At 43.5% G+C, this 16,517-nt stretch overlaps 1 long non-coding RNA gene across 1 annotated transcript; it reads left to right on the plus strand.

The window, feature by feature from the left end:
• Window positions 1-2,967: 2,967 nt before the first annotated feature.
• On the plus strand, window positions 2,968-11,434 carry LOC116184221 (uncharacterized). The gene is made up of 3 exons (XR_004148978.1): window positions 2,968-3,028; window positions 4,819-4,961; window positions 11,292-11,434. It is a non-coding gene; the product is annotated as an uncharacterized LOC116184221 (long non-coding RNA).
• Window positions 11,435-16,517: the final 5,083 nt, after the last annotated feature.

A 16,517-nucleotide genomic window follows, 5' to 3' on the forward strand; every position in this document is an offset into this window, starting at 1 on the left:
GTGTGCTAGGTGCTTGGTGCCCTGTCCTGGGGGAGAGGGAAACAAAGGCACTTTCATGGATGGGATGCAGATCTCTGGAGAATTCTGTGCTTGTAGTTCCATGCCAGGGATCTGGAATTGAAGGGCTGCCAGTGAGCAAACACAGCAATCCCAAGGACTCTCAGAGAAGCAAATCCCCATGGCACAGCATAGAGACGAGCACACAGACCGAGGAGCTGCTGCTGCTGAAATCTTATGTTCAGATTGTTCAGCAGAGTGAAACTGAGGTCTCCAAGTAGCTCAATTTCATGCCTTTAATGAGAATTATATTTCCTAAAGGAAGCAGCCAAAGTCCTTCTATTCAGTGTAATATTTTGCAAAAGCAGACGGGTCTCAGGATCCTGCATTCTCAGAACCCTCAGACTCAGTCTTTGCCAGGCAGAAATCACAGCTCCTCCAGGTTCTTCAGCAGGACACTTTGGGAAGGGTTGAATTTATTCTCCTTGGTTCTGAGTGACTTCAGTGCCTGTTGACATCCACACTGCAGAGATTTCTCTGTCCCTAAGGGGACCAATTCAGCTGGCTGAAAATAATATCAGTAGCACCATCTGAGGGGCCCTACAGCATCCTAACACGTGCATGGTATCCCTACAGCTATCTGGGGTACTTGATGTTCCCCAAAATGTACTGGACACCTCTTCTTAGCCAGCTGAAAACAGCCAGTGCTTGGCCAGTTGGGTGGATGTTTGAAGCAAAAAACTTGTTCAGTTATTATGCAGGACAAGGGCTGTACAATGCTGCAGTTTGAGGACAGAAATGATCCCCTAGAATTAATCTGGGATATTTTGATTTTGAAGTTGGAGCTACTGTAAAGCCAGAAAGAATAAAATATAAACAGTATCCATTAAAATAAAATGTGAGTACCAATTGGATGCTAAAGAAATAGATCCAATGGTCAAATTTACCTTAAACATTTAAGATTGACCTCAGGGCTTCACTGACAAGAAGAATTGAATTCTTTTTCACTTTGTGTCTTTCTATTTTTTCATATTTTGTCAATGAATCTCTGGAAGATGCTGTTTATGGATAAAATGCAGAATGGTTCTTGAAAGATTTATTAATCAGAACTGCCAAATTCATAATTACGTTCTGGGCATGGAAATTGTTTGGCCTTACCAAATAAATGAGAATAACCACTGATTATTGTTTTTGGAGAAAGGAGTAGCTGGTAATAAGGAAGGAAACATGCACATATGAGAAAGAGAAAGATAATATAAATGGCCAGAGATGTGTTCATGGAGAAGTTTGAGTGGTCAGATGACTCATTTGTCTGAAAAAAGAAACATAATTTTCATATTATGAGGCACTCAAGCAGTCAGTAGTGCTTTCACTCCAGCACGAGGGATTGGCTTCATTTGTTTCCCTCATCCTCTTCTGCCACTGTCTTTTTATGGAGTAAAGGTGGCTGGATTTTACCTCTGTTCACTTTAGTTCAAAAATATGAGCTCCTGTTCAGCAGAAATGACTGACATTTAATGCCAGTTAGAAACTTGTAAAGACCTCGAGTTTTTAAACTTTTTCTACTTCTGGGTCAGAACAGCCACACCTGATACACAGATGCGGCCCTGCAAGTTTTTTAGGAGTTTTAGGAGCGTTTTATACTGGCTCTGAAGTTTTTGGAAGGTGTCAAAACATGTCAACTTGCCATTGGAAACTCACCACACTCAAAAAATCCAGCCAGCTGTTCCAGCAAACCTCATCCACAGGTATGGGACAGCCAGCCTGGAGTGCAAAAAGTGTCACAGCCTTCAAAAAGGAAGGTCTTTGTGCCCACTGCTTTTTAAATATGGGAATGGACATTTGTCCTTATTGCCATGCTGTCCCAGGTGCTGCAGCCCCCAGCCCTTGGCTCTCTGCTCCTGCAGGACCCTGCAGTGCTCCAATGGGAGCAGGGTTAAACTCTCAGGCTGCTGACTTGGGGATTCTTCTCTTTCCCACTTCCCAGCTTCTGCAGATTTTCCCCCTCCTCTCTTCCTGTGATGATTTATGGGGGGAAAGTACAATTCTAAAATGAATAATTGATATTCTTTCAAAGCTATCTCCTTTACTCTACTTGTTCTCTTAATTTACTCGGTTTATAGCAACTGATGACAGAAGCCTATTGTTTTGCTGAAACATTAACTTCACAAAGTCATTCTGCTCCCATCTGCAGCACTAAAATTAATGATTCCCTCTGCAACATCTGTTTAATTAACTATCGGCACCATAGAAGAGGCATCCAAATACCCCAGCGACTAAATCAGCCTCAAATTAGGGAAATACGATGTTAAATTGTATCAGAGAGAAGCCGAGATTATCCTTTGGAGTACTGACACTCATTAGCCACCAGCCACCCCATGTATCTTCTCCATGAAGAAGTGTCAGCAGCTCTTAGCCATAAAGTTTTCATTTAAGGGCTGTAGTCACAGGGAGGAGGAGGGGGTGGAGGGGTGGGAGCCAGCTGAAACCAGTGCTCCATCATCTGTGCTGAGGGATCTGCTGCTGGGATGAAAGATAAAGGTGAAACTGTGCTGCCACTGAGCGTTGCCATCGTGCTCTTGGAGGCTCGTGCCAGCTTCCCAAATGCCCCACCATTCCCTGCAAAGGCAGCAGGACTCACTGGAAAAGCTGCCACTGAGAGCAGGAATCTCCAGGGATGCTGCTGGAGGCTCCTGGCTACCCAGGAAGAGAGAGGAAGGAGAAGGCAGCTCTAAGGGAGGACAAGAGATTTGGATTTTGAGTTTCTGAGGTCCCCTAGGGGAAAAATTTTCCTGGCAGACGCCACTGCTGATGTAGCTGCATGGCCAAATTTGTATGGGCAAGGCACAAAATAAGGGGCCAATCCAAGAGTTTTTGGGGAGGATTTTTTGACTCTTTTTTCCCTACTTTGAACTCCCCCTTATGTTGCCGTGGCAACAAATGCAGCGTGAAATTGCAAGTTTGCAAAACACACTCAGTCAGCAGCGGCAGCAGAAAAGCAGCTCCAGCAAAGGGAAGGGAACAGCAAAAGGTGGGAGATGGGCAGGGAGGGGACCTGGATCCCACCACTGCCAGGGGAGAGGGAGAGGGAGAGGGAGAGGGAGAGGGAGAGGGAGAGGGAGAGGGCTGGGTGGCTGTGGAAGGGCAGGGTGGGCAGGGGAGGGAGGGTGGCACTAAAAGGGAGGTGTTAGGTGTAGCTCACATTTCTGCTCTGTAGTTATTAAAATACACATCTCCACCCACACAGTCTGCTGCCTATCCAGAGGTGTTACCTCGGATGAACTCTCTCCAAAAAGGGAACCCTCCGGGGATTTTCATCACTTCCCAGCAAACTTGGGAAGTGTAAGGTTGTTCACTTTAAAGAATGAAGCTGAACTCCTGGAAGCACTGAAATAACTCAGGTTATTCTCTGTGCATGAGCTCAGGTCAGGAAAGTGCATCCACTGAGTCCTCTAGGGTGAGATTTTTCAAAAGCACACCAAACCTGAGGCTCAGTGCTCACAAGGGCCAGATTTTCATCAGAGCTCAGTTTCCATTTAGGCAGCTAATGAATCTTTGCAAACACCTCAAAGTATCTAAACTGCATCTGCAACTGTGACGTTGCCCTGAAGAATGGCTATGGCTAAACTCAAACTTCAGTTTAAAAATCCATTCACTCCCTCTTTGGAAGAGTGTCTGCTGCCTTTCTTGGCAAAACCAAAATTTCTGCTTGCTGTTTTTTGGCTTAAAGAATCAATGTACATCAGAAAGTCTGGTCTGAAATCTCAATCTTTACATTGCCCTCAAATCAAATATAAACTTAAGTACCAGGGAAAAGTAGAATTTAGCTCCTTTAAACCCTTATGAGCAATTCAAAGGCAACGTGTCGGCACACTGGGCACGTCTACAAATTATGAATAAATTTCAAGTGGAGTAAGGAAAAACAGGATAAATGAGGCTGCTGTGAGACAACAAGCAGAAATACCACTCTTGATTCAAGAGGAGCTGAAGTCAATAGACATTATTACTCTCATACAAGATCTGTGTCACCCTCAGTCTTCACTTACAATAAACAGATTTGCACCCCTTCCTTCTCATCTTTTCCCAAAGATTCTTGTTGTCTCTGTGCCTTGATATTGTCTCTCAGTGGACAACACCAACCCCACCAATAATTCAGGGTTTTCAAAGGTTCCTTTCCACAATCCTTCATTCTCTTCTTTCCCAGCAAAGATGCAGTTGTTGATTTGGCTTAGTGCAAGGACAGCCATGGGTTTTGTGTCTCCATGGAAGAAACTCCTGAACATTTCTTTTAATGAATGCTCAAAGTGGATTTGTCAAACCTTATTCAAGTTTAAGACAAGTCTATATAATTCATGCAAGAATGTTTAAGACCGTTACAAGAAGTTTTGTCTTGTTTGCTTTAAAAGTTAATTCAAACTAACACGCTCAGGCATCCCTTTGTAGCCGTGTCCTGTGGATGCTTCTTGCTCAGGACAGAATTTCAGATGACTGACCCATTAATAAAACCCTGTCTTGCTGAAAGAGGCTCCTGTGTGGCTCCAGCAGGAGGAAGAGTTTCTTCCCATGTGACAAATTGTGAGATGCCCACACTCCAACACGCAGGGAAGCAGAGCCAGGAACTGCTTTCCCAGTGCTCATGTGCTGAGGTTATTGGCAGAACTCTACTGACAGAGCATGTAGAGGATGTACCAAACCACATTTAAAAGTGTGACATGAAATTCAAAAGCAGCCAGGGGAATTACAATGCTCTGGAGCAGGATAAGATGCTAAAGGAGCATGAAACACATGCTATGCTTAATGTGATTTTTTTTTTTTTATAAGACTCTTTCCTTTCCAAGCTTGCCGAGGAGTACATGGAGCTGTCAGAGTACAACCTCAGACATGAGCAGCCATGGCAGGAATGGTGAGATGGATCCAAAGGCAGAACCAGGCCAGTTTATGTCTCTCCTGGATAAGGGAGTCAGGTGAGCACAACACACAGGAACCACTCCACATACAGAGAGATGAAGAACCAAAGTGTTATTCCATTCTACAACCCTGGATATTACTGATAATGCAGTGAGAAGCAAGATAAGGAGGTTGAAGGCTCCAGAGAGTGTCCCTGGAATAACCAGTGCTGGGAAATGAGGGATCAATATTTATTTGGTAAAATGGCACATGGCTCTGAAACTCAGGGCCTAGATTGTCAGTGACTGGGTCTGCACACACAGCCAGAAGAGCAAAGGCACTGCCATGTTGTATTTATTATTTTAAACAGATTGGTTGAAATAATAGTTGCAGAAGATATAAGAGGAAAAGGTATCCCAGGACTGCATAACAGATCAGTGCCAGAGCTGGGAATTGATTCCTGAGACTCGCAGTCCTCAGCCCATTATTACAAAACCCATTGAACACGAGGAGTCTCTCTCTTTGCTATTATCCTGAAGGTTTGGGTTTATGTATTTATTATTTACCAAACACAGAGGAATGACAAACAGAATGAGAAACACAGGGCACTCAAAAAAACCTCATAAAGTCCTTTTCATATCTTTAATCAATCATGACTAGTGTGTCTCCCATCCATTTTTTTTTCAGTTTAAAATAGAATAAATATGTCCTTTCACATCATAATCTGTCTCCAGGCAGCTGTGCTCCTTACATCAGCACAATGACCCAAACTGCAGGGCTGTATTAACAGATACCATCTAGGCTTTAATGGAGTTCAGCCACTGGGATTAGCTCCCTGGAATGGAGTTTGGGCTGTCAGGCACTGCACACAACTGTGAGCACATTACAAGTTATAGGCATCAATTCTTTCTAAGTGAGAAGCCATTCCAAAGTCAAAACACTTCAGGCCTAATAACAGGAAATTATTTTGATGGATCCCCTTCAATGGGTAAAAAAAAAAATAAAAAAGAGATGAGGAGAGAGGGTCAGGCATCTGATCAAAACAAAATCATATCTGTGGCAGGGAGGGAACAAATTGTGGAAACGTAGGGTGGAATGAGAAAATTTTGCAAGCTACATTTGAAAGGAGAAAGGGAAATTTTGTTTCCCTGTTTGGGTCAATGTCTACCAGACACATCAGTCTGATCCAGCAGACACTTCTCTAAGAATCCTGAAAAGTCCCTTGCAGCTCCTTATAGTGTTTTTCCAAATGGAGTCAGGAGTTAGTTTTCATAGAAGCATAGAATAATAAACTGATTTGTGCTGGAGGGGACCTTAAAGCTCATCTCATCCCACCCTCTGCCATGGTCAGGGACACCTTCCACTATCCCAGGCTGCCCTGTCCAACCTGGCCTTGGACACTTCTAGGGACAGGGCAGCCAGAACTCCTCTGGGTAGGACCTCACCACCTTTTTTTCCCCTTAGCTTTCGTATTTCAAGGATGTCCAATATGGGCATCCTTAACAGGACCCAGCTTTTCAGACAAGACACTCAGTGCTTCATGAAAAGCAGGTCCTTTCTAAAAGTGTCTGTGCTCAAGTACACACTGGGACTGCACTCTCCAAAAGTGTTCAGCATCTGAAAATATTGTCCATTTGCCCCTTTAATCCCTATCAATGATCCAGGGCTAGAAAACCCCAGAGAAGAGGAAGGGTCAGAGTTCCAGTGATGAACACTGACAAGCTGAGTCACTGGTGAGATGCATCCTATAATCCATCATTTTTAAACCTCTCTTGTCCAAGAGCTTTCTGTGGTGTCGAGCTGAGTCATTTCTGCCCATGAAACAGGGAGGAAGGGAGGAGAACATTATTTTATCTCCCAGCACTGTGGCCATGCGCCAATCCTGCTGCTGCCCCGTTTTCTCTACATCTGTCCCACACATCCCCAACATGTGCATTGGCCAAGCCACCATGTGACATCCTTGAGAGAACAAAACTTCCCCAAACCAGCAGAAGAGTTCCCTAAGGAAAAGGGACTGAAAACAAATTGAAAGCAGGATAGACAAACCAAAAAGCAGATTTTCCTTTTAGCATGTTTGTGGAAGAGGAGGGGAAGGAAATCCCTTTTGGGCAGAAACCTGCACTACCATTGGATTTCCAGCTCAAGTCACAAGCCCAGGGAAAAAAACAGCTCTTCACCAGCAGTCAGGAGGGACTGCAAACACAACAAAGCATCTTGTAGGCAAACAGCACAGGGAGTCATCAGGGACTGCCTCATTAGTCACACAGCGTTTGCACATGCTGATGGCTGAAGGCAAAATACGACCTTAAGTTCCATTATCACACCAAACAATGCCAGTGCAAGAGGGGAACAAGGCAGAGCAAGTGTGCTGCAGGAGATGTGAAAGGCAGGGCTTTGATGGTGCGGCTGCAAATGGGGATGTCCTTGGTTGTCATCTCTAACAGGGTGGTGGCTCAGAGTTGGGATGGTGCCAAGTACTGGAGAAAGGCACTCTGGAATAAACATGGCCTTCTCTAAAGAGCTTTCACTCAAAATATCTAAAATCTCCCAGGGGGTGAATATCATCAACAGACAAGACAGACCAAGGAGGAGTGTAATGATACCAGAGTTGTTGGATATCCAATTATTCATGAAAAAGTCAAAGCAGAAACTATGACAGACTATGGAGGGAGGGGAGTGTTTCACACAGAGCAAAGCATCCAGTCCACTGAGAACTGAGAGTGCTCTCAAAGTCCCTGAAAATACTCTCCACACCCACTGAAGGTGATATTTGTCTTCACACGGGGGTGAGCCCTGAGTACTGTGGTATTCAGAAAAGAGAGTGTGACTGAAGTGCTGGGAAAAGCTGGGTGCTGAAAATCTTCATAAAGATCAACTTCATGGGCAACTCTGCTGTCTTTTTCTGGTTTCACATATCACCTGGATAAGTCTTTCTTCCAGCACTCAGAAAGAAATGAGGGTGCTAAACTTCCTATGGCTTTCCATGAGATGACCCAAACTTGTTTTCTTTTTGCCTGAGGAAAACAAGGATACTTTTTATATTTGAAATCCGATTTAGAGTAAGATTTCTTGAAGGAAGCAAGATTGCTAGATCAGGAGAGTTTGGGTCTGTTGATTAGATCAGCAGAGCTCTGTTTAAGCCTCTGAGGGTTGCAGATGTGAAGTCCTCTAACACACATTCAGCCCCTACATTTTCTTCCTTAAGACTACATGCATCAATATAATAAAGAGAGACATTATAAAGAGAGGTTTAATCTCACAGAGTGAATCCCTAAGTTCCAAGGACAGATTTGTAAAGACTTCTTGAAAGTTTTCTCATCAGTAACATTTGCATGTCTCTTCTTCTGGGTCTTGGCATATTTAACATCTCTTTTGAGAGCTTGGAACATAGGAAGAACAGATTTAATGGGAAGCAGCAGCCTCCTGCTTCCAGGAAGATATTGTTAGGGTTGGCTCAAATGAAGAAGGATCATCAGCATGTTCTCAGAGCTTCTTGCTGTGGCACTGAGGAAGATTTAGCACATTTGGATATCCATTTCCTTCCCTGCTCTAATCTTAACACCCACCTCCTGCATGCTAAATGAACATCCCAGCACTTCATAATGGAGACAGGAAATTAATTCCTCATAAAGGGCTTTTTTTTTTTCTTCCAACCCCTCTTATTAAGACTCCTCAGCCCTGTCAACAGCCAACTGAGCTTCCACAAGTCATAAAAGTGTATTTCTGCAGTCTCATTTCCTCAAGTCTCCTGCTTGATGGATTATGCCCATTAGTAACCTTCAGATTGGAAGAGCAACAGCTGGGATTCACATGACCTTGTTGGGTGGTGTAACCCTGACCTTTAGCAAAGGCACTGTGAAAAATAAAAATCAGATAAAAAAGACCCTCCCTGGTCTTGCTGACCAAGGATTCCCATGGGAATCTTCACAGCTGGACCAGCCCCCTGAACAACACCAGAAACCAAGTCTGTGATCCTGGAGTCTGGTATAACTTTTATCATTTCCACATCTTTAGCACCCACTAAAGGCATGCATCCATGTTTTCAGGATACATGATATCCAGAACCAGGTTTTAAAAGGAAAAAGTCCATGGAGTTGTCTAAAACTAATCTTTCCTTAACATATAAATTAACCAAGAAGTGTAAATCCCCTATATTTTTAATCACAATTTTTCTCTCCAACCCATTATCTATTTGGATTTTTTTTTTTTGGTGGATGTGACTAATCTTTAATTTTAAAGAATATAATTTGCGATCATTAAATAGATCAAGCTGCATCAAAATGACAGATCTGGTTTACAATTGTGCTGTTTCACCCAGGCTTGAGCTCAGCAGTGTCGGACAAGTGGAGATGATGTTTAGTGAGATGGATGCAAAAACAGCAGGCAAGATTCTTGTGAAATGAAAATGGATCATCTCCATCTGATATGGATTTGGAAGCAAACAGGGTGATAATTTGGAGCTGATATCAGAACCTGGAGGGCAGTGGAAAAGAAACATACTGTCCCCAATTTTGGTAGAACCCTTAAAAAATGTAATTCATGTAATTCTCAAAAAATAAAAGCACAGGACCAATTCAATGCTCTCAAAACTAAGGAAAATATCCCAGGAACACAATGTTTGGAACTTCCCTTGGTTCCCTTTGCAAATTGTTATGTAATATTTAATTTTGATTTTTCACATACCTACACCATGTAAATTACAGAAAAGCAGCATAATGTGGCTCTTCACAGGATTTTAAAGCTTTTCTAGCAGGTCTAGATGAAATGTTCTGGAGAAAAGAACAGTTACGCTGTGGTTGCCTAGCAAATGTCTCTGAGAAAGTGTTTCTGTTTAAAGAGAAAAACAAATTAAGTATAAACTGCCTGCAAGGCCACACTCCCCAGGGACAGTAGATTTCTGTAAGACTCAGAGGGCAAAATTGTCAAAATCTCTTGTTAAAATAGAGGCAGCACATCACAGCCATGGACACCAGAGATATTAAAGTGAAAAACCCTGCTAGTTCTGGCTCAAAGTCAGAAAAAAATGGAGTGCTTCAAGATCTCTTGACCCCAGGGAGTTATTAGTAACATTTTTAAAGTCATATTTAACATTATGTGTCTTTTGTTTTTTAATATATTAAGAAACTACACTTTAAAGGGGAATGGACTCCTCAGTGCTGTGCCAGTCCCTGAAGTACTAAGTTAGTGTCTCTAACTCCAGAGCCAAATCTGTGTGTCCATGGAGGGAAACACACCCTGTGTCTGCCTCCTAATGGGTATTAAACTGTCTTTGGCAAGGGATTAATGGACTGGTTCAGCTTTTCAAGCTGTTTTTTCTTTTGCTGAAATATTTCTTTAGAATCATTCAAATTCCCTCCTCCCTTCCAAAATCTTTTCTCACCTATTAATAAAACAGAGAAGTTGGCAGCGTGGAGTCTCTGATGTTGTGGCCTCTGCTTTTCACTCAGGGGGATCAGCTGAGGGCCACAAAAGTTCACTGGGGCTTTTATTTACAGAGAGAAACACAAAATAATTTGTAGAAGGATATCCAAAACCATAATCCTCAATGCCACAGGGTGGGAGCTGGAGAAAACCCACAGGACTCCTGTCAGTGTGATTTCATTCTGCTCTGGCCCTTTCCCCTCCAGCTTTTCTGTGCTTCCATAATTATTAGGTGTGGAGTCCCTAATTAATCAGGGTTAAACCTGATTGTCCACCCAACAGCAAACTGTTCCTAAAACAATGTCACCAGAAGGCCAAAAAGAAAGATTTCTGGCACTCTCAGTGAGAGCCTTTGACCTGTTAACTGCCCATAAAACCCTTCCAGTACAGATTAAATCCAGGGATTCTTTATCCTTTGGCAGGGGACTCATTTATCCACCCAGAGGCCTCAGCTCTGAGCTCAAATCATGAAGTTTTTGTCCGTCAAGGGCTATTGCCCACATTTTTTCATTCCTTCAGAAGCAGGGGATCATCTTCTTGACATGGGTTTTTGAGACATTGGGACAAGAGTGAGAATAAATATTTTCCTTCCTTATCATTCCAGGGGAGTTTTAATTTACACATTTTCTATCTGGGTGTCTTTCCAATCCGTATTAAGCTTGCTGAAAGAAAAGAGTAACATTTAAGCCAAGGCATCCAGGTTGAAACAGCTCTAAAAAAAAGACCCTCTGTGTTCCTTCCCTATGAGCTGTGAACTGCATTATTAACAAATGTTCTGGAGTATCTCTTGGGTAGAAAAATCTCGAATATGTGGAAGTGGGAAAATGGCATGGACATGCCACAGGGGTGCATAGGATCTGACTGGTTTCCTCCTCGCTGCAGAACAGATACAAACACAAAGTAGAGGATTGCTTGGAGCAGGAGACTCTACCCCTGCACTGCAGAATCTCACGGAACAAAAACAGGTCTCTGTGTGGTTTTTGCAGCCCCATCACTGAGGTAGTTGGCACTCACAGGCCTTTCCAAAACCCAGAAGAGGAAATTCCCAAATGGATCCTTACTGCAGAATGACCTCACTGGCTGGATGAACATGCTGGATGCTCCTTGAATAAACCATACCTTGGCAAACAAATTAATTATCTCATTATAAATATTTGATTCCAGCCCGGGAAACAGTTCATTGGTCTTGTCTGAAGCTTCTGATCCCAACTCTTCAGCTCTCCTGGCTTCCAGTAGTGACAAGATGGGACATGCAGCACCTAGGAAAAGCTGCTCCATGTTTGTAGTCCTTCTCAGCTATTTACAGAAATGTTTATATGTAGGGGAAGTTTGATTTATGTGCCTTATCTTCCTCAAACCACAGAGAACTCTTCCCATCCGTTGCAAACACTGCTTAATGGATCTCTAACAGCCCTGCTTTTACAACATCAAATACACCAGAAAATAAGGGGGAGCAGGAGGAACCAAACAAGCAGCTCTTTATTGTTTCCAGGTGTCCCTGATAATGGGTGGAGGAAGAAGTGGAGATGAAAGAGGGGAGAGAGATAAGAAAATCCTAATTGGGTCCTTGGCATGAGCTCATAATATATAAACATGGCAGGCAAAAAAATCCTGGGTGTTAAAAGAAATTCTTAGCTCCTGAAGATCCCAGGTGTTCAAAGGATGTCTGAAAGCAGGCTTGCAGTTCTTTGTAGGCCTGTGTGCCTTCTCAGGGCTCTGCAGAGAAGCAGAAATGGCCAAGGTGGTGTTTCCCCACATGGGAGGCTGTGCTCCATCACCCAGCAAACCAGCCTGGAGCCAGCACACCCTGGAGGATGAACCAGCTGGGGAAACTCCCTCCCCTTCAGCCTCAGGAGGATTAAAAGTCACCCAGTTTATCTTTTTTGTTCTCCTCCGTTGAGCGAGGCTGCTCATTACACACATTTTTATTGATCTTTGTGCATTCCTGCACAAAGCTATGCTGAAAACAGGTACAAGGAGTGTCATTTCCTTCACTCTGGCACTGTCTTTCCTGTCTCCTCTGAACCAGACTGGTGCTCAAACCAAGGCAATCCCAACCTCCACACACCCACCCACACAAAAATGCCTTGGCCAAAGTGAGTTGGGCATTCATTATATTGTAACAAAATCTTCTTCTGTATTTTTCCCTGCCTCCTATGCATTCCCGGGCTTGGCTTCTGCCTTTTTAGCTTTATAATAGCTTCCATTCTTATTGTCCTTTATGATTTTTTCTTCACTGACTTAAAAAAAAAAAAAACCACTCAATTTGACAGCATTTCCATTTGGAAAATCAAGAAGTCCATAAATAAGGCTCAAGACAGCCCCAAATATAGTTGCTAACAGAAATGGTAACTTTTATGAGGCTGGACAGCAACTTTTCAATTACACATTTTGACAGGCAAATGCCACTGAATGGGATGCAAGCAAAGAAAAGGGTATTTTTAAAAATGAAAAGTTCAGGTAGTTTTGGTCAAAAGCATTGCATTTCTCCTGAAATGCAGGGAAGAGGTGGAAAGAAAAAATAGAACAAAATTTGAAAGGTGCAAAGAGAGGATTTAATCTGATTTGATCCAGATTCTTTGCTCCATTTCTCTCACACACCAATTTAATTTTGACTTACCTTTTACCCTGATCCTGCATAGGAAAAGTTATTGACAAATCTCATGTTATAAAGGAGAGAGAAGTGAAGATGAGAAGGCTCCAAAGCAGCTGGAGCAGTTCAGAGCCCAGTTCCCTTAGAATAAAAATGAGAATTAAATGCTTAATTCCTGGTGGTGGTGCTTGAAATCCATCGTGGATCTTGCTGTAAGGCAGACGAGGGAGGGCTGGGATGAACCTGGGCTCACTGGTGTGCCTGGAGCCCAGAAATGGAGATTATTGGAGTGTTTCTTTAATGGGCACCCTTAGCTCTGAGCACTCCGCAGAAACCTGTGGCCCACGAGAACTCCCTTGTAAAGAGGTTTTTTCCTCTCTTTCCTATGGCTTCTCTGGATCTGAGCTCAGTCTTAGCCTCTCCTTCAGTAAATTCTCTCATTTATTTAGAAATATATCTCTTCTTCTCACTTGTTTATTTGTAGAAAAGGAATAAAGAAATCAATACCTTTTAGGATTCCATCTTATTGTCATTTTTGTTTTAAATGTGACTCTTTCAAACAATAATCAAGAGAAGCACATGGTCAAACAATGCTTTCAAGTAGATTTCACTTTTTTTTGAGAAATAAGCTTTTAAAAGTCATATTTTATTAATTTTTTTTACTGAAAGATAGGAATTGAAATCAGTAGATTTTGCTCATCTTGCCCAAAAGCTGTTTTCAGTGAGGAGCTTAGATTACTCTGTTAGTAAAAGCCAAGGTGTGGCAGGTTGAACACTCCCTGCCATGTCCACCTGCACGATTCTCAATTCCCACACACACAGGAGAGGTCCACACACCCATTCATTTGTCATTGATGGTTTAATTAGTACCTGAACCATTCAACACCCACCTCTTCATTCAAATGTCACCTCCCAAACCAGGGCCTCCTAAGGAGTGAGAAGAAAGGCGAGAATTTTCAAATTAAGGAATTCTGTTTTTTCTTCTGGATTAAGCACCCACTTAAAATGACATTTGCCCATCAGAGTCTGGAAGGGGAAGGAACATTTCTAATTTGAGATATAAAAATGGTAAGAGAGAGAGAGAGAGGACACAGCTGAGGAAGAAAGTGCTTGAATGATGCACAGAGGGAATCCAGTGCAATGTGAGACCTTGGGATCCAGGGAGATTTTCACTAATGGTCTCTGCAAGTCTTATTATTTCATACATATTCTCATCCCTCTGACAGAGACACTGCATAAATCACTTCCCCTTGTCCCAGGCTGACCCCGTAACCTCTGAGAGATAATGAGGCACTGTACCTGGCATCTCCTAATGCTGCCAAGATCCAGATCAAAGAACATTAATTCTCCATGATAACATCTCTATTTATTAATGCAAATGCCTTTAATCCTTCCCCAGCGTCTGCCTCCACTCGCCACCTTTACTTTTATTACTGAAATTTCTTTGGAATGAGGTAAATTGGCTTAGTGTCCCCAGAAGGTGGACGTCACTAAAAGCTGCAGTCTGATGTGTTCCCTCTGGCAGTGACACTCACCCCCTGGACCGATTAGCTCCCAGATTTGTTACAGCAGGCAGGGGCTACATGCTGGGGCTTCCCAGAGGTGCCAGAGTGTTTGTGTTCATTCCACAGAGGTCAAGAAATAATTTGCAATCATATATTTTTACTAATTTTCCCCCATTTTTTGCCAGCTATCAGTGAGCAGACTGTGATCTCCCTCTTCCCCCTCCATTCTTCAATATCATGCGCTGCTCAAAGTTATTTTCCAGGGTGTTTCTGGGGAAAACAGTGCAGGCCAGCTCTTCCTGCCAGCTACTACATGTGCTGGGATGTTTACTTTTCATAGAAACAGATCAGGGAGCTCTGTGGATTTATGCTAAAAAATATTCTGTTCCGAGCACAGGTTTCCAAGGAAGTAGGAAAAAATCCTTGACTCTTAAAAACAGGCCAACAGAGAAAGAAAGGAAAGTTCATCTACTTGAACAGTGCCCATTGCAGCAGGAACAAGGTGGGGTTCAGAGTGGGAGCTCTCTGCTACAGCCTGGCACACACTTTGGTAGATGGGACCTGGAACAGAGAATCATGGAGCTCTTGCCATGCCATCATGCACTGGTTGGGTTGGAACAGACCTAAAGCCCATCTCATCCCACCTCCTGCCATGGACAGGACCACCTCCCCCATCCCAGGCGCTGTCCAGCCTGACCTTAGACACTCCCAGGGATCCAGGGGCAGCCACAGCTGCTCTGTGAGAGCCTCCCCACCCTCACAGGGAAGATATTTTTTCCTAATATCTACTCTAAACCCACTCACTTTCAGTTTGAAGCCATCCCCCCTCATCCTCCAGGCCCTTGTAAAGCATCCCTCTCCACCTTTCCTGTGGGCTCCTTTCAAGTGCCATCCTGTCAGAGTCCAGCACATCCCTTGGGCTGCCTTGGCTGGCTCCAGACCTTGGCAGGGGGCTTGGAGACCTTGGCAAGAAGTCAAAAACACCTGTGACTTCCATTTTAGCCTGTGGAAAAAGCTGTCAACTCTGGATGAGGAATTACAAGTCACAAGTGCTTGAGTAGTGTGATATTTGAATTAACGTAGGGTGGAAAAGTAGAATTTTGGGATTTTTAGAATGGGGTTCTAGGGGGTACAAGATGGAGAAATTTGGGCGTGTCCTGGCCTTCTTCTTCTTGTCCTCCATGTCTTGGTGTGACGGTGATACTTTTCTATTGGTTTAAGATTCACAGTCTGATATAGATGATGGGCATTGGTAATAAATTGTAAACATACATAGTTTTGAGTATATAAGGTGGGAGCTGCCCAAGGCTAGGGGGGCAGATTGCCATGGCCTCCTTTCTGGACAGAGCTTGGCAGGTCAGAGAGAGAATGTTTAGATAAGGGAAAATAAACAACCTTGAAAGAGCAATCAGATGCATTCCAGGCTCCTTTGGCTGCCTCAGGCTAGGGAAGCAAAGACTCTTTATGATCTCTTGGGGTCTCCTCGACCTTCTGAACCCTGAGACATCGACATCATCCTTTCCTGTTTGAGTGGAGAACCACTCTGAAGGTCATGCTTTGTGTGGGGAGCTGAGAATGACCTTTTACACTATGGGGAGCTGGGAAAGGGAACACACACCCAGCAGAGCAGCAGCCTGGGGGATGCTCGGGAGCTTCACAGGGGCCAGAGACAGGCAAGAGATCAGGAAACCCCACAGTGTGAAGAGTTTGCAAATTGCTGCTTCAAAGCATGACTCTGCACCAAGAAGTGGTGGAAGAAATGACCCTGAGGAAGGAGGTGACAGGAAACTGCTGGGTTAATTATACCCTTCTATCTCCAGCCAGTGCTGGCTGTACCCTCAGGCACAGGGGAACGGGGATTTAGGCTCTATTACTGCCACATGAAAAGCATGAAAAAGTACTTTGCCTTCCTTCCCCAGCTCCCTGCCTGCAAGAGAAGTTTATAAAACTTTCCTTCCTCTCCTTTTGCTTTGGCTGTTCCACCTGTCAGGGCCCACACCTTCTGCTATCAAGTCTCTGTACAGACAGCAAACCTGCAAGGTGCAGGATTCAAATTTAGTCTGTGAATGTGCCATCAATATTACTACCTAATAAGCATTAGGCATCAGCCTGTA

The sequence above is a fragment of the Lonchura striata genome, chromosome 22 (genome assembly GCF_046129695.1).
Source record: "Lonchura striata isolate bLonStr1 chromosome 22, bLonStr1.mat, whole genome shotgun sequence".
NCBI classification, from domain to species: domain Eukaryota; kingdom Metazoa; phylum Chordata; class Aves; order Passeriformes; family Estrildidae; genus Lonchura; species Lonchura striata.